This window comes from Oryctolagus cuniculus, chromosome 9 (assembly GCF_964237555.1).
Source record: "Oryctolagus cuniculus chromosome 9, mOryCun1.1, whole genome shotgun sequence".
NCBI lineage: Eukaryota > Metazoa > Chordata > Mammalia > Lagomorpha > Leporidae > Oryctolagus > Oryctolagus cuniculus.
The window spans coordinates 107,018,798-107,033,153 of NC_091440.1; the positions used below are offsets into that span (position 1 = coordinate 107,018,798).

At 38.2% G+C, this 14,356-nt stretch overlaps 1 long non-coding RNA gene across 1 annotated transcript; it reads left to right on the forward strand.

Annotated features, from left to right (window-relative positions):
• Positions 1-4,819: 4,819 nt before the first annotated feature.
• LOC138843625 (uncharacterized) lies at positions 4,820-8,206 on the forward strand. The gene is made up of 3 exons (XR_011378578.1): positions 4,820-4,960; positions 5,766-5,879; positions 7,971-8,206. It is a non-coding gene; the product is annotated as an uncharacterized lncRNA (long non-coding RNA).
• Positions 8,207-14,356: the final 6,150 nt, after the last annotated feature.

A 14,356-nucleotide genomic window follows, 5' to 3' on the forward strand; every position in this document is an offset into this window, starting at 1 on the left:
GAAGAGAAAAGACCCAAATCAATAAAATCAGAGATGAAAAAGGAAACGTAACAACAGACACCGCAGAAATAAAAAGAATCATCAGAAATTACTACAAGGACCTGTATGCCAGCAAACAGGAAAACCTATCAGAAATGGATAGATTCCTGGACACATGCAATCTACCAAAATTGAACCATGAAGACATAGAAAACCTAAATAGACCCATAACTGAAACAGAAATTGAAACAGTAATAAAGGCCCTCCCAACAAAGAAAAGTCCAGGACCAGATGGATTCACTGCTGAATTCTACCAGACATTTAAAGAAGAACTAATCCCATTTCTTCTCAAACTATTCAGAACAATCGAAAAAGAGGGAATCCTCCCAAATTCTTTCTATGAAGCCAGCATCACCTTAATCCCTAAGCCAGAGAAAGATGCAGCACTGAAAGAAAATTACAGACCAATATCCCTGATGAACATAGACGCAAAAATCCTCAATAAAATTCTGGCCAATAGAGTACAACAACACATCAGGAAAATCATCCACCCAGACCAAGTGGGATTCATCCCTGGAATGCAGGGATGGTTCAACATTCGCAAATCAATCAATGTGATTCACCACATTAACAGACTGCAAAAGAAAAACCATATGATTATCTCAATTGATGCAGAGAAAGCATTTGATAAAATTCAACACCCTTTCATGATGAAAACTCTAAGCAAATTGGGTATAGAAGGAACATTCCTCAATATAATCAAAGCAATTTATAAAAAACCCACAGCCAGCATCCTATTGAATGGGGAAAAGTTGGAAGCATTTCCACTGAAATCTGGCACCAGGCAGGGATGCCCACTCTCACCATTGCTATTTAACATAGTTCTGGAAGTTTTAGCCAGAGCCATCAGACAAGAAAAAGAAATCAAAGGAATACAAATTGAGAAGGAAGAAGTCAAACTATCCCTCTTTGCAGACGATATGATTCTTTACTTAGAGGATCCAAAGAACTCTACTAAGAGACTATTGGAACTCATAGAAGAGTTTGGCGAAGTGGCAGGATATAAAATCAATGCACAAAAATCAACAGCCTTTGTATACACAAGCAATGCCATGACTGAGAAAGAACTGCTAAGATCAATCCCATTCACAATAGCTACAAAAACAATCAAATACCTTGGAATAAACTTAACCAAGGACGTTAAAGATCTCTACGATGAGAATTACAAAATCTTAAAGAAAGAAATAGAAGAGGATACCAAAAAATGGAAAAATCTTCCATGCTCATGGATTGGAAGAATCGACATCATCAAAATGTCCATTCTCCCAAAAGCAATTTATAGATTCAATGCAATCCCAATCAAGATACCGAAGACCTTCTTCTCAGATCTAGAAAAAATGATGATGAAATTCATATGGAGGCACAAGAGACCTCGAATAGCTAAAGCAATCTTGTACAACAAAAACAAAGCTGGAGGCATCACAATACCAGATTTCAGGACATACTACAGGGCAGTTGTAATCAAAACAGCATGGTACTGGTACAGAAACAGATGGATAGACCAATGGAACAGAATTGAAACACCAGAAATCAACCCAAACATCTACAGCCAACTTATATTTGACCAAGGATCTAAAACCAATTCCTGGAACAAGGACAGTCTATTCAATAAATGGTGCTGGGAAAACTGGATTTCCACGTGCAGAAGCATGAAGCAAGACCCCTACCTTACACCTTACACAAAAATCCACTCAACGTGGATTAAAGACCTAAATCTACGTCCTGACACCATCAAGTTATTAGAGAACATTGGAGAAACCCTTCAAGATATTGGCACAGGCAAAGAATTTCTGGAAAAGACCCGGGAGGCACAGGCAGTCAAAACCAAAATCAACTATTGGGATTGCATCAAACTGAGAAGTTTCTGTACTGCAAAAGAAACAGTCAGGAGAGTGAAGAGACAACCGACAGAATGGGAAAAAATATTTGCAAACTATGCAACAGATAAAGGGTTAATAACCAGAATCTACAAAGAGATCAAGAAACTCCACAAAAACAAAACCAACAACCCACTTAAGAGATGGGCCAAGGACCTCAATAGACATTTTTCAAAACAGGAAATCCAAATGGCCAACAGGCACATGAAAAAATGTTCAAGGTCACTAGCAATCAGGGAAATGCAAATCAAAACCACAATGAGGTTTCACCTCATCCCGGTTAGAATGGCTCACATTCAGAAATCTACCAACAACAGATGCTGGCGAGGATGTGGGGAAAAAGGGACACTAACCCACTGTTGGTGGGAATGCAAACTGGTCAAGCCACTATGGAAGTCAGTCTGGAGATTCCTCAGAAACCTGAATATAACCCTACCGTTCGACCCAGCCATCCCACTCCTTGGAATTTACCCAAAGGAGTTTAAATTGATAAAGAAAAAAGCGGTCTGCACCCTAATGTTTATTGCAGCACAATTCACAATAGCCAAGACCTGGAACCAACCTAAATGCCCATCAACGGTAGACTGGATAAAGAAATTATGGGATATGTATTCTTTAGAATACTATACCGCAGTAAGAAACAACGAAATCCAGTCATTTGCAACAAAATGGAGGAATCTGGAACACATCATGATGAGTGAAGTAAGCCAGTCCCAAAGGGACAAATACCATATGTTCTCCCTGATTGGTGACAACTGACTGAATACCAAAAAGGAAACCTGTTGAAGTGAAATGGACACTATGAGAAACGGTGACTTGATCAGCATAGCCCTGACTGTTAATGAACAACTTAATACATTATCCCTCTTAGTATTTTTTTTTGTCTGTTCTACTTAATATGACTGGTTTAATTCTGTAATTAATACACAGTTATTCTTAAGTGTTAAAAATTAACTGAAATGTGATCCCTGTTAAACATAAGAGTGGGAATAAGAGAGGGAAGAGATGTATAATTTGGGACATGCTCAAGCTGACTTGCCCCAAATGGTAGAGTTAGAAACATACCAGGGGATTCCATTCAATCCCATCAAGGTGGCATGTACCAATGCCATCTCACCAGTCCAAGTGATCAATTTCAGTTCACAATTGATCATAATGAAAGGACTAAGAGTCAAAGGGAGCACATAAACAAGTCTAGTACCTGCTAACACTAACCGATAGAATAAATAAAGGGGAGAGTGATCCAACATGGGAAGGGAGATACTCAGCAGACTCATAGAATGGCAGATATCCTAAATAGCACTCTGGCCTCAGAATCAGCCCTAAAGGCATTTGGATCTGGCTGAAAAGCCCATGAGAGTATTTCAGGCATGGAAAGCCAAGACACTCTGGCAAAAAGATCTCTGTGAGTGAGATCCCAGTGGAAAGAACAGGTCTTCAAAGAAGGAGGTACCTTTCTCTGAAGGGAGGAGAGAACCTCCACTTTGACTATGACCTTGTCTAAACAAGATAAGAGTCGGAGAACTCAGAGGGCTTCCTTAGCCTTGGAAACTCATGACTGGAGCATAGGGAGATTACTGATGCCATAGACAGGAGTGTCAATTTGTAAAGTCAACAACAGGAGTCACTGTGCACTTACTCCTCATGTAGGATCTCTGTCCTTAATGTGCTGTACATTGAGATTTAATGCTATAACGAGTACTCAAACAATATATTTCACTTTGTGTTTCTATGGGGGTGCAAACTGTTGAAATCTTTACTTAATGCATACTAAACTGATCTTCTGTAAAAAAAAAAAAAAGAAATTATCAATTCCCAACTTGACTCTCACTGGGATTAAACATGACAATAGGTCTGATCTGATTTCATCATCATTTAAAAAAATCATCTATTATTTTTCACTTTATGTTTCTGTGTGGGAGCAAACTGTTGAAATCCTTACTTAATGTATACTAAGCTGATCTTCTGTATATTAAGATAATCGAAAATGAATCTTGATGTGAATGGAAGGGGAGAGGGAGTGGGAAAGGGGAGGGTTTTGGGTGGGAGGGACGGTATGGGGGGGAAGCCATTGTAATCCATTGGAAATTTATATTCATTAAATAAAAGTTAAAAAAAATGGTAACACTAAAAGGAAAGGTAAGAAACCTCACTGAAAATGAAAGATGCCCTGACATTGCTTGAGGTCATGGAGATGACACACTGGAGCTTCTGGTGTTCTGTCTTGGGACAGGTCATTCAGATGCTCCCTTCTGGCCTCAGAACTGGCTTCTTCCCTGCTTCTCTGTGAGTGCTGTTCTGCCTCTGGTAAGGATGCTTTCATTGGCTTTGTCTATTTGTGTGTCTCTCTTTTCTCTCTGCCTCTTGAATAAATAAAAATAAAGTTTAAAAAAGAGAGGGTAGACAATCAGGGTGCACTTTCTTAGAAAACCCAGAGTTGCGTTGCAAAGTTGGAGATATTAAATTCCATTGAAATTTTGAATGTGAGTGAAGCTATATGTTTTTTTTTTGCATTTGTTTTGGAGGTGAGAGATGAAAAAGAAACACACAAACATTACTTTTAATGCCCTACCTTGTAGAATAGCAATTAAAAGTAGGTTGCAATACTAAATAGTCCCTTGCAGAGAAGTGAAAAAAGGGATGAGAGTGGAGGGACCTACTTTCCTAATGGGCAATACCTGTGCTTCATGAACTCTGAAAACCTATGAATCAAGTGAGACATTTTAATCATTACTGCAAATGTAATAGATATTTATTGTGCGTAAAGTTCAGGCCGGTGAAAGACCTCAAACCTGGTGATATTTTAAGATATTAGAGCTTCCTGTGTGGTTGTATCTTGGGTGATCTTATTCATTCTTGCATTCTGAGCTCACCTTTTTAATTTCCCACATGAGACAGGCTGATGTTAACCTATGCATTTATTGCTTAATCTTTGAAGTCAGTCTTGGATTTTATATCAAGTATTATCCAGAATTCTTAAGTGCCGGCTTCTTTCCAGGAAATACGCATTCCACAAGATCCTTCTGCCTTCCTCTGAAAATCAGGTAGTTATAATTTTCAAGACATTAATTTATTTATTCAAAGCATTATATGTTAAAAAGTTTTCAGTAAAATTGTGTCAATATAGGTTAGATGATGAAAAGTTAGATTTAGAAGTAAGGAAGCATGGATTCAGAGAGAGAGAGAGAGAGAAAGAGATTATCAGTAGAGAAGTAGATGATAAAATGTGGACTTGAATATATTGCACTTATGACAAACCATAGACATGTTTATGAGAAAAAATTGAAAATGAAATCTTAATGTCTTTATGAAGATACTTGAAGAACATAAACAAACCACAAATTCAGGAAACCCACTAGTTGATTTGCACTTTAAGGATTATATCCAGTTGCCATGGACTATTTGGACACTAAATCATTCTCAAATCTTCCTCTGAAACATTTTCAGATTTCTTTGTGGGCTACAATGAACATTTACTTTAATACAAAAATCCAAGAAGAAATAGAACATTGTCTATAGAATTTTAAGAAAAACAAATTGTTGTGAAAGAGTTCTATACTCAGACCTTAGTTATTTATATTCAAAAGCAACAGGAAGACCTTGGATTTATAAGGGACAAAGAAATATACCGATTATTCTAAATACAATTAAAACAATCCCTCCATAGAGACTGGGTTGAATATTCAGAATATATAATTTGAACCTGGGGAAATTGTAACAATATTCTCTAACTTGAAGGAAGTTTGTTCTTCGATAAGAACAATCTCTTTTTATATCATCTATTTCAGGGGAGGCTTCCCTATTATAATAAAGCTTTTGAGTGACCTTAAATTCATTTCTGCTTTTCAGAAATGAGAGGGGGAAGAGTGACATCCTCTGAATTGCAAATTCAGTCTCCATGCCAGCGGCAGAGAACACGTGCAGTGTCTGAAACCAAAGGGAACACCAGTTTTGAACACCGAGGTTCGTGCCTCTCTCATTTTTATTTAATTATTTCACTCCAAATTTAAATTTTAAGAAATTTATTTATCTCTTTTATTTGAAACAGAGATGATAGAGATAGATAGATGGGTAGAAAGAGCTATTCTGTGTGGTGGTTCATTCCCCAAATGCTCATAATAGCTAGGACTGGGCCAGGCTGAAGCCAGGAGCCTGGAACTCAATCCAGGTCTCCCACGTGGGTGGCAGGGGTCCAAGTACTTGGGCCATCTTCTGCTGTCTTCCCAGGTGTGTTATCAAGGAGCTGGATTGGAAGTGGAGCAACCAGGACTCAACCTGTATTCTCATACGAGGTGCCAGCGTTGCAAGCCACAGCTTAAGCTGCTCAGTGACATTGGCCCCTGTTTCAAAGTTTTTCACCTTTAAGTCTCATGTGAAGAAGCTAGGATATGTGAAGTTAAGTGTTTTCCGCAGGATGTGTGAAGTGAAAACCTCTCATGTTCTCAGGTACATTTGGATGGGAACAAACATTAGGTTTTTTTTTTTTTTTTTTTTTGACAGGCAGAGTGGACAGTGAGAGAGAGAGACAGAGAGAAAGGTCTTCCTTTTGCCGTTGGTTCACCCTCCAATGGCCGCCGCGGCCAGCGCGCTGCGGCCGGCGCACCGCGCTGATCCGATGGCAGGAGCCAGGAGCCAGGTGCTTTTCCTGGTCTCCCATGGGGTGCAGGGCCCAAGCACCTGGGCCATCCTCCACTGCACTCCCTGGCCACAGCAGAGGGCTGGCCTGGAAGAGGGGCAACCGGGACAGAATCCGGCGCCCTGACCGGGACTAGAACCCGGTGTGCCGGCGCCGCTAGGCGGAGGATTAGCCTAGTGAGCCGCGGTGCCGGCCAAACATTAGGTTTTCACAGGTCCCACTTGGTACCTGGTACTTGTTCTGTGATAGAGTTGATGATAAAAGTAATACTGAAAGAATTTATCTTTAAAGCTGGCTTTTCTATTGTTGTTAAGTGAGTGGCATTTGCAAGTTGGAAAGCATAGGCAAAGGAAATGTGAAAAATTAGCTTAATCAATAAATCTGCAAAGGAGAGAGCTTCTGCTACTTCCTCTCAGACCTCTCATGAAGTAGAAGCTCGACTTCTATTTCACCTATTTTTGAATTCTACATCTAAGAGAGTCTGGTAATCAGATTGACAAAGAAATACATTTTTGTAAAATGCAGCCCAATAATCCCAGCAGAAAAGGGGATAAATATCTTATGACAGGGATCTGGCTGGAACAGGAGGGGATATTCATATTCACAAGATCAAATTTGGTAGATCAGTAACAAAATTGTTGTTTGCTTATTTATTTTCTTGTTTTGTCTTTAATAGATTTTAGGTCACAGAGACATGGGATGGCTTTTAAAATAAATAGATTTAGATGAAAAATGGGGACTAAAAATGTACTGGATAATGGTTTTTCAGTGTAAACAGAGTGGGATAAATAGCAGAATATACAATATATATTTGCCTGTATTAAAAATTCTTAAAATTTCTATAATAAACTTTTAAAAAGAAGAGCATTCAAGTGGTAAAAGGAAATCAGGTGTATCTGCCAAGGAACTGGTACACTGAATATGTTAAAGCTTCATCAAAGCAAATATGTAATTTTCAAACCCCCAATAAGAAAAATGACAGAAAATTCACAGAACACATAAAATCAGTTAATGTGGTAGCTAAAGAAAAGAGTTCAAATTCAATTGCTGAAGAAAATACAAACTAACACCAAAATGTCAATAGAGTTTGCCATAAAATTTCAAACTCCAAACTTTACCAGATAATGGCAAAAGTTTTATTATGATATTTGGAGTTTTAATTTTTCCTTTCTCATTTGTTAAATTTCAAGAATTATTTCATATAAATATTCTAAGTGGAAACATATTTCATGGTGAAATTTACATTAAGATCATTAATTCCAGAGCAGTTTCACTTAATGAATTTGTAAATGTGCAAAATCACACAGTTGTCATGAAAGGTCTCTATATCTCTTTGGAATTTGATTATGAAATAATTGAAAAAACTGTGAATTAACATACAGACGCTCATGCTGAACAACTTCTCTCTTTTCTGATAGGTACTTGTGCCCCATTATCGCCATGGAAATTAACTGCAGTGGTTCTGTGTCTCATCTGCCTGGGGCTCCTTTTGTCTGTTGGAATCCTAGCCACGCAGTGTAAGTCTCTATGGTAGAAAATGGCTTTTCACTGTTAAGAGAAAGAAATCTCTTGAAGGTTTGTTTGTTACCATTTTCATTTCTTGAGCACAGTTGCATTCTAGTCATGGTCTCAGTTCTAGAGATCATTTTAAGAATCACGCCAAATTACTGTGTCCTATCTTGAACTTTCTTGCTTTAATCCTTAGGATTAGTCATTCTTTCTCATCTACCTGGAATATCTTTCTTTTCTTTTTGAACCCTTTCTTATTTCTTCTTTTGAAAATGTTAGATTATTATTTTCAATTTATTTTATGGATAGAGAGAGAGAGAGAGGGAGATGAAGTTGTTCATCCACTTTTTAACTCTCCAAATGGCTGCAGAAGTTGGGCCTGGCCCATCGTCAGCAGCTTTCCTAGGTGTATTAGCAGGGAGCTGGATAGAAAGCAGAGCTGTTGGGATTTGAATCAACTCTCCAGTGTGGGACGTGGGTGTCTTAATGGTGACTTAAACCTCTAAGCTCCTATGTAGCCTCAGAACTTTTATTATTTTTAAATTTGAGGGTCAGAGGGACAGAAATGTGTGTGTGTGTGTGTGAGAGAGAGAGAGAGAGAGAGAGCAAGCGAGCACAGGTGCAAGAGTGACATCTAGCACTCCAATGTGCTGGTTCACAAATGGCCACAATAGTCAAGTCTGGGCCAGGCTGAAGTCAAGAGCCAGGACTTCCATCGGGGTTTCCCACATGGTACTAGGGGACTGAGTACTTGGGCCACCATCCACTGCCTTTTCCTATGTATTAGCAGGGAGCTGGAGTCAGGAGCCAGAGCTGAATCAAACCAGCCACTATTATATGCAATGCTGGCATCTTAACTGCTAATCCGAATGTCTACTCCAATGTGGAATATGTTTTATTTTACTGCTTTCTGGCCTTTGTCACACAATTAACCTTACATCAGAATTACTTCAGAGAAATCTCCTTCAGAGTTTTCCTTAACAGAATCAATTGCTTAATAATTGATGTTGTTACCTAATATGTTAATTTTCCTGTCAGATTTGTATTATTCTTAGGTTTGTTTGCATATTTTCTCCAATTGCATTGTAATGTTAAGAGATTATTGATAATGTATCGTTATTATTGATGTGCTCATTACAAAGACTGTGTTTTGTGTAGTATCAAATCCTAACCTTCATTGTACAGTTTGTCTCCTGTATATTTTATACTAGCTGGTTCTTTTAGAACATGTCATAGGCAGTTTCAAAAGAGAGCACATAATACATATTCCAGATTTTTAAAATTAAGCGTGAATTCAATCCATTTCCATTAGTTCAAATGTGATGAGACAAACTGATATTTTGATTTGCTTGTTAGATGTCAAGAGAAATTCAAGAAATCTCACTTTCAGCCAGGAAACAAATCAGAAAGGATTGATTTCAGGAAATTCTGGGTTTCAACAGCCATCAACAAAAGGTAAAGGTGATTAAGAACAAGATCATAGGTTTCATAAGTCATAAAATAACTATTTGTATGTGCATTATTTTAGAGGTAAGAGAATTAGTGAATATACAAATGAATGAATTAGTAAATATTACACATCCGTATGGCATTGTGTTAGATATTCAGAAAAAAGTTCTCAAAAATTCATGTAAATTTGGAATTATAGGTAGTGTTGTTATGATAGCAACAATTGTGCTATTGGAATTATTTTGTCACAACTTATATCTTAGCATTTTGAAATGAGTAATCAGAATATATCTTATCCCTTAATTTATATTGTTTTTTCTCATAATTTTAACACCAATAATTTAAACTATAAATGCTGATGCAAGACATTTATGGATCTTCTAACTTCTTTTCCTTAGTTTGGAAATGTCAGCCCTGTGGTGATGGCTGGCAGCAGCACGGGAAGCACTGCTACTCTTTCTCTAGAGAGCAGATTCCGTGGAGCAGTTGTGAACTTCACTGTTCTCCTTTACGTTCAAGTTTTCTTAAGATAAGCACGGAAGGAGAGATGGTAAGGACAAGTATGTATGGCCACATTTTAGTACACTTCTCCAGGAAGCATCTCTGGATTCTATGGCTTCCCTCTTCTGAGATAACCGTGCCCACGCAGGGTACTGTATATACCCATCAGGCTGTGCTGCTCTGTTTCGTAAGACCTGCCCCAGGTCCTGGTGTAAGGCCCCAGTCTGGCAGGGCTCTGCACGGCCGAGCCACAGCTGAACTCTTGCCTGTGTCTCCAGTCTCCTTCCTTACCAATGACGGTGCATCACGTCCAGTCTCCCGCCCACTTCCACGTGTTCCCTTTACATCTTCCTCAAAGGGTAATTCAGTGTGCTCCAGACAGTCTGACTCCCCCTCCAACTTCTGTGAAACCCTCTCTCATACATCCCATTTGTCATAGAACCAGTCCACCCTGCAAAGAGTCTTTGGACCTCGTGACTCTTGTAGGAGCCCTTGCTGAGCCCTGGCTGAGCCCTGGCATTTCATCCTGCACTGGTCTCCTCTGTGACATTTGCTCCCCTAATTGCTTTGCTCTTGGATTCTCAGGTAGCAAGTCTGTTTTCAGTTCAGTACTCAATGCCCAGCACAATGCCTGGAATATCACAATGCTTTCATAATGGTTGTTTGTTGTATAAATATATAATTGGTTACTAGTTGTTGGCAAAGAAATCTCAAGAGCATTTTTAGTATGGTGATATAATTCCAGACAAAATGAAAATTCTCAGTAACTCTTATTACGGAACAATCCCTTAATCTCTGTACGCGTAGCCAGCAAAAGATGTCAGATTTCACTTTTTCTGTTCTTATTTTGTCCAGGAGTTTGTAAAAAGAATGTCAAAGAAGCAGTGTTTTTTGTATGAGGACAAGTTCGGGTTCAGTTTATACTACAATAGCAGCCAAATGAAATGGGTGTGGCTAGATGGTTCAGCTTTTATTCTGGACAAGTAAGTATCCTCCTACTGTCTTAGAGCACCAATTGCAGGATGAGCACGTTACTTAGCTCATTTCATATGATCAGATGTCAAATTCCATGTCTGGTCGTTTCATGATAAGGTAAAAGAGAAATCATTGGATGAGGAGGAAACGTAACAAAGTACAATTATGTCAGCAGCATGCTAAGAAGTTTACTGATGAAATCTAAATAAACGTCCTGTCAAATCTTAAGGGTTTTTAATTATTATTTTTTAGTTTTTGAATAAAGTAAGCTTAGGGGCTGGCGCTGCGGTGTAGTGGGTAAAAACTGCTGCCTGCAGTGCTGGCATCCTATATGGGTGCCGGTTTGGAATCCCCGCTGCTCCATTTCTGATCCAGCTCTCTGCTATGTCCTGGGAAAGCAGTAGAAGATGGCCCAAGTCCCTGAGCCCCTGCACCCACCTAGGGGACCTGGAAGAAGCTCCATGTTCCTGGCTTCAGATTGGCACAGCTCAGGCTGTTGCAGCCAGCTGTGGAGTGAACCAGCGAATGGAAGACACATCTTCCTCTCTCTCTCTTTTTCTCTCTCTCCCCGTCTGCCTCTCTGTAACTTTCTTTCAAATTAACAAATCAGTCTTAAAAAAAAAAGCTTAGATTGTTTTATAAGATTAGAAACCTAGTTTATATCAGAGACAAGTAATACATAAAAATCATCAAAATATCAATTGTTAGGTGACCCACAAAGCAAGGAAGAGTCTTTGAAGATATGAGGCTGTATCTAATGAGACTGAAAACTCAAACAAATAGTTTTTCGATATTTACTCAATATCCAGCTTATGCTTCTAACTAAATGGAAAATTATTTTCTTCTTTTTACCAGAATCATTTGTAAAATTTCTCTGTTTAAATTTTGGCATGGAAAAAGTAGAAGTATATGTATCAAATAGCAAAATTCAGATGGTTACTAATAATTTTTAGCAGCTGAAAGGAATACAGAGATCAAACTTTTGGCAGCTTTTCTCTTAGAAAAATCAGTCATTTCCCCATCAGAATATAATCCAGGAGTGGGCATTTGGCCTAGCCTGGCGTCGTATCCCAGTGCCTGGGTTTGTTTCCCAACACTTGTTCCTAACTCTAGTTTCCTTTCAGTGCCGACCCTGGGAGGCAGTAGCAATGGCTCAGGTGATGGGTTCCTGTGAAATCTGAGTTGAGTTCTCCAATCCTTGCTTTGACCTGGCTCAGCTCTAACTGTTGCTGGTATTCAGGGAATGTTCAGTGGAGAGGAGATCTGTCTGTCTGCCTCTCAAATAATGAATGAATGAATATGTAAATAAATAAAAATTCAAAAACCTAAATACTAAGTTCCTCCTACTATACTATCCATATAATTTGAAAGTTTCCTGCTTTGCCTGACCACATCTAGAGAGTAAAGAGGACTAATGACAACTTTACTATTCTGCTTCCCATAACTGAATGAAATAATTGCTCTCTTACCAATATCCAGGAGCTTCTTTCTCTTTATTACATCCTCTCCTAATTGTTTAAAGTTTTAATTAGACTCTGGAGTTTTGGAAAGTTGTGCTTGAGAGTTTCTGTTAGCTTTGTCAATGGCTTAGAATCGGGATAGCGTTTCAGGACTCCCTTCTCTGCCATCTCCTTCCTTAAATTTGAATGGGACAAATATTCTCTATTATTTATTTATTAATTAATGTGCTGAGAGGCATGTTTTTTAAGTTTCAAGACATGCATTTTAACTTTGCTTTAATGATATTGATCTATGTAGTAAATTTTAATCTGTAATTTAAATTCTTTTCTCTTCTAGGCTTCAGTTAAAGAGACCTAACACACCCAATAATCAATGCAAGTATATTAAAAATGGCCAGCTAATTGATGGGAGCTGTCAAGAGAACAGTCATTGTATATGTAAGAAGACAGCATATGGAGATTAAATTTTAAAATTTTTAAGAAAAAGAAAAATATTGAAACATTTCCAAGATAAATTTCTATCTTAGTCAAGAAAGTCATCTATTTATGTAAAAACACGTCTCTTTAAAGTGTTAAATACCATACAATATTATTTTTAATGAGAATGACATCTTTTTATTTTAGGGATATTAACCAAAAAGATTCTAACATATTGATAGTGAAAGACTTGACATGCAGAACCGCAAGGATGGAGAGAAGGAATCAGCACTGTGGGATGGGTGTTGTGGTACAACTGGCTAAGTTGCCACTTGTGATGTCTGCATCCCATAGCAGAGTGTCTGGTTCCAGGACTGGCTGCTCTAATTCTGCTTCAGTTTCTTGCTGATGCACTTGGGAGGCAGCAGATGATGGCTCAAGTGCTTGGGTCCCTGCCACCTACGTGGGAGACCTGGATGGAGTTCTGTGATCCTAACTCCCTGGCTCCGCCCTGATTGTAGCAGGTACTTTGGGAGTGAACCAGCAGATAGAAGATCTGTGTCTGTCTCTGTTGTTCTGACTCTCAAGTACCTTGAAAATAAAAATAAACAGACAAACAAACAAAAAAACAGAAAAAAATGAAAGAATTGGGTCAATCTCTGATGATTGAAAGGTTAAGTGCTCCAAAAGTTCACTCAAATAAGTTAAGTCACTTTGTCTATATTCTGTGGTCTGGAATACAAGTTTTTGACACTCCTGGATTCTTTCTCTCCTATGTCATGGACTCTTGTGACTTACCAGAAGATTAGAATGAATGTGACCTTCAAAGAATGATCTTTTCCACAACTTTGGAGATTAGTGGCTTGAAGATGTCAAGAACCAAGATAATGTAAAACATTTCTTGGCATAAAAGAATCATGGGAGGTGAGAATGGATAGCTTTTTAGACAATATTTTGTAAATAAATCTTGAATTTTGGAATCATGTGTTTTGCTTCTTAGTAGGACATTTAAGAAGTCAATGACAACCACAAAAATACCAAAATTTTAAAAGAAACTGAAACAAATTAATTTGACTCCATGTCAAATTAGTGACAGACACTACTTCCAAGAAAAAAATAATTATCTCAGGTGACTAAAGCTCAGTGAAGTTTTCTGCATGTTTTGTTTGTTTTTGAAATTTAAATCCAATGAGCTCTATAGAAAAAAACCACTAGCAAGCAGTCTGAAGATGTGCATGGTAGTCTTTTCAGTTGAAGTATTGATAATGTTATTTTGAAATTAATACATGCATGGTGTAGAGAGAATCAAATAAAAATTATGTTAATGGAGCAAGACAATAAGATTTTCAGTGTAAGAAAAGAGAGATCTAATTATAAAAATGAAAGTATTGGGTAAAAGGCCTACCATTTCTTTAAACTTTGAATTGAGGCATAAGCAATTGCCTTTGCTGCTGACTCCAGCTTCCTGCAAATGTGCATCCTGGAAGGCATCT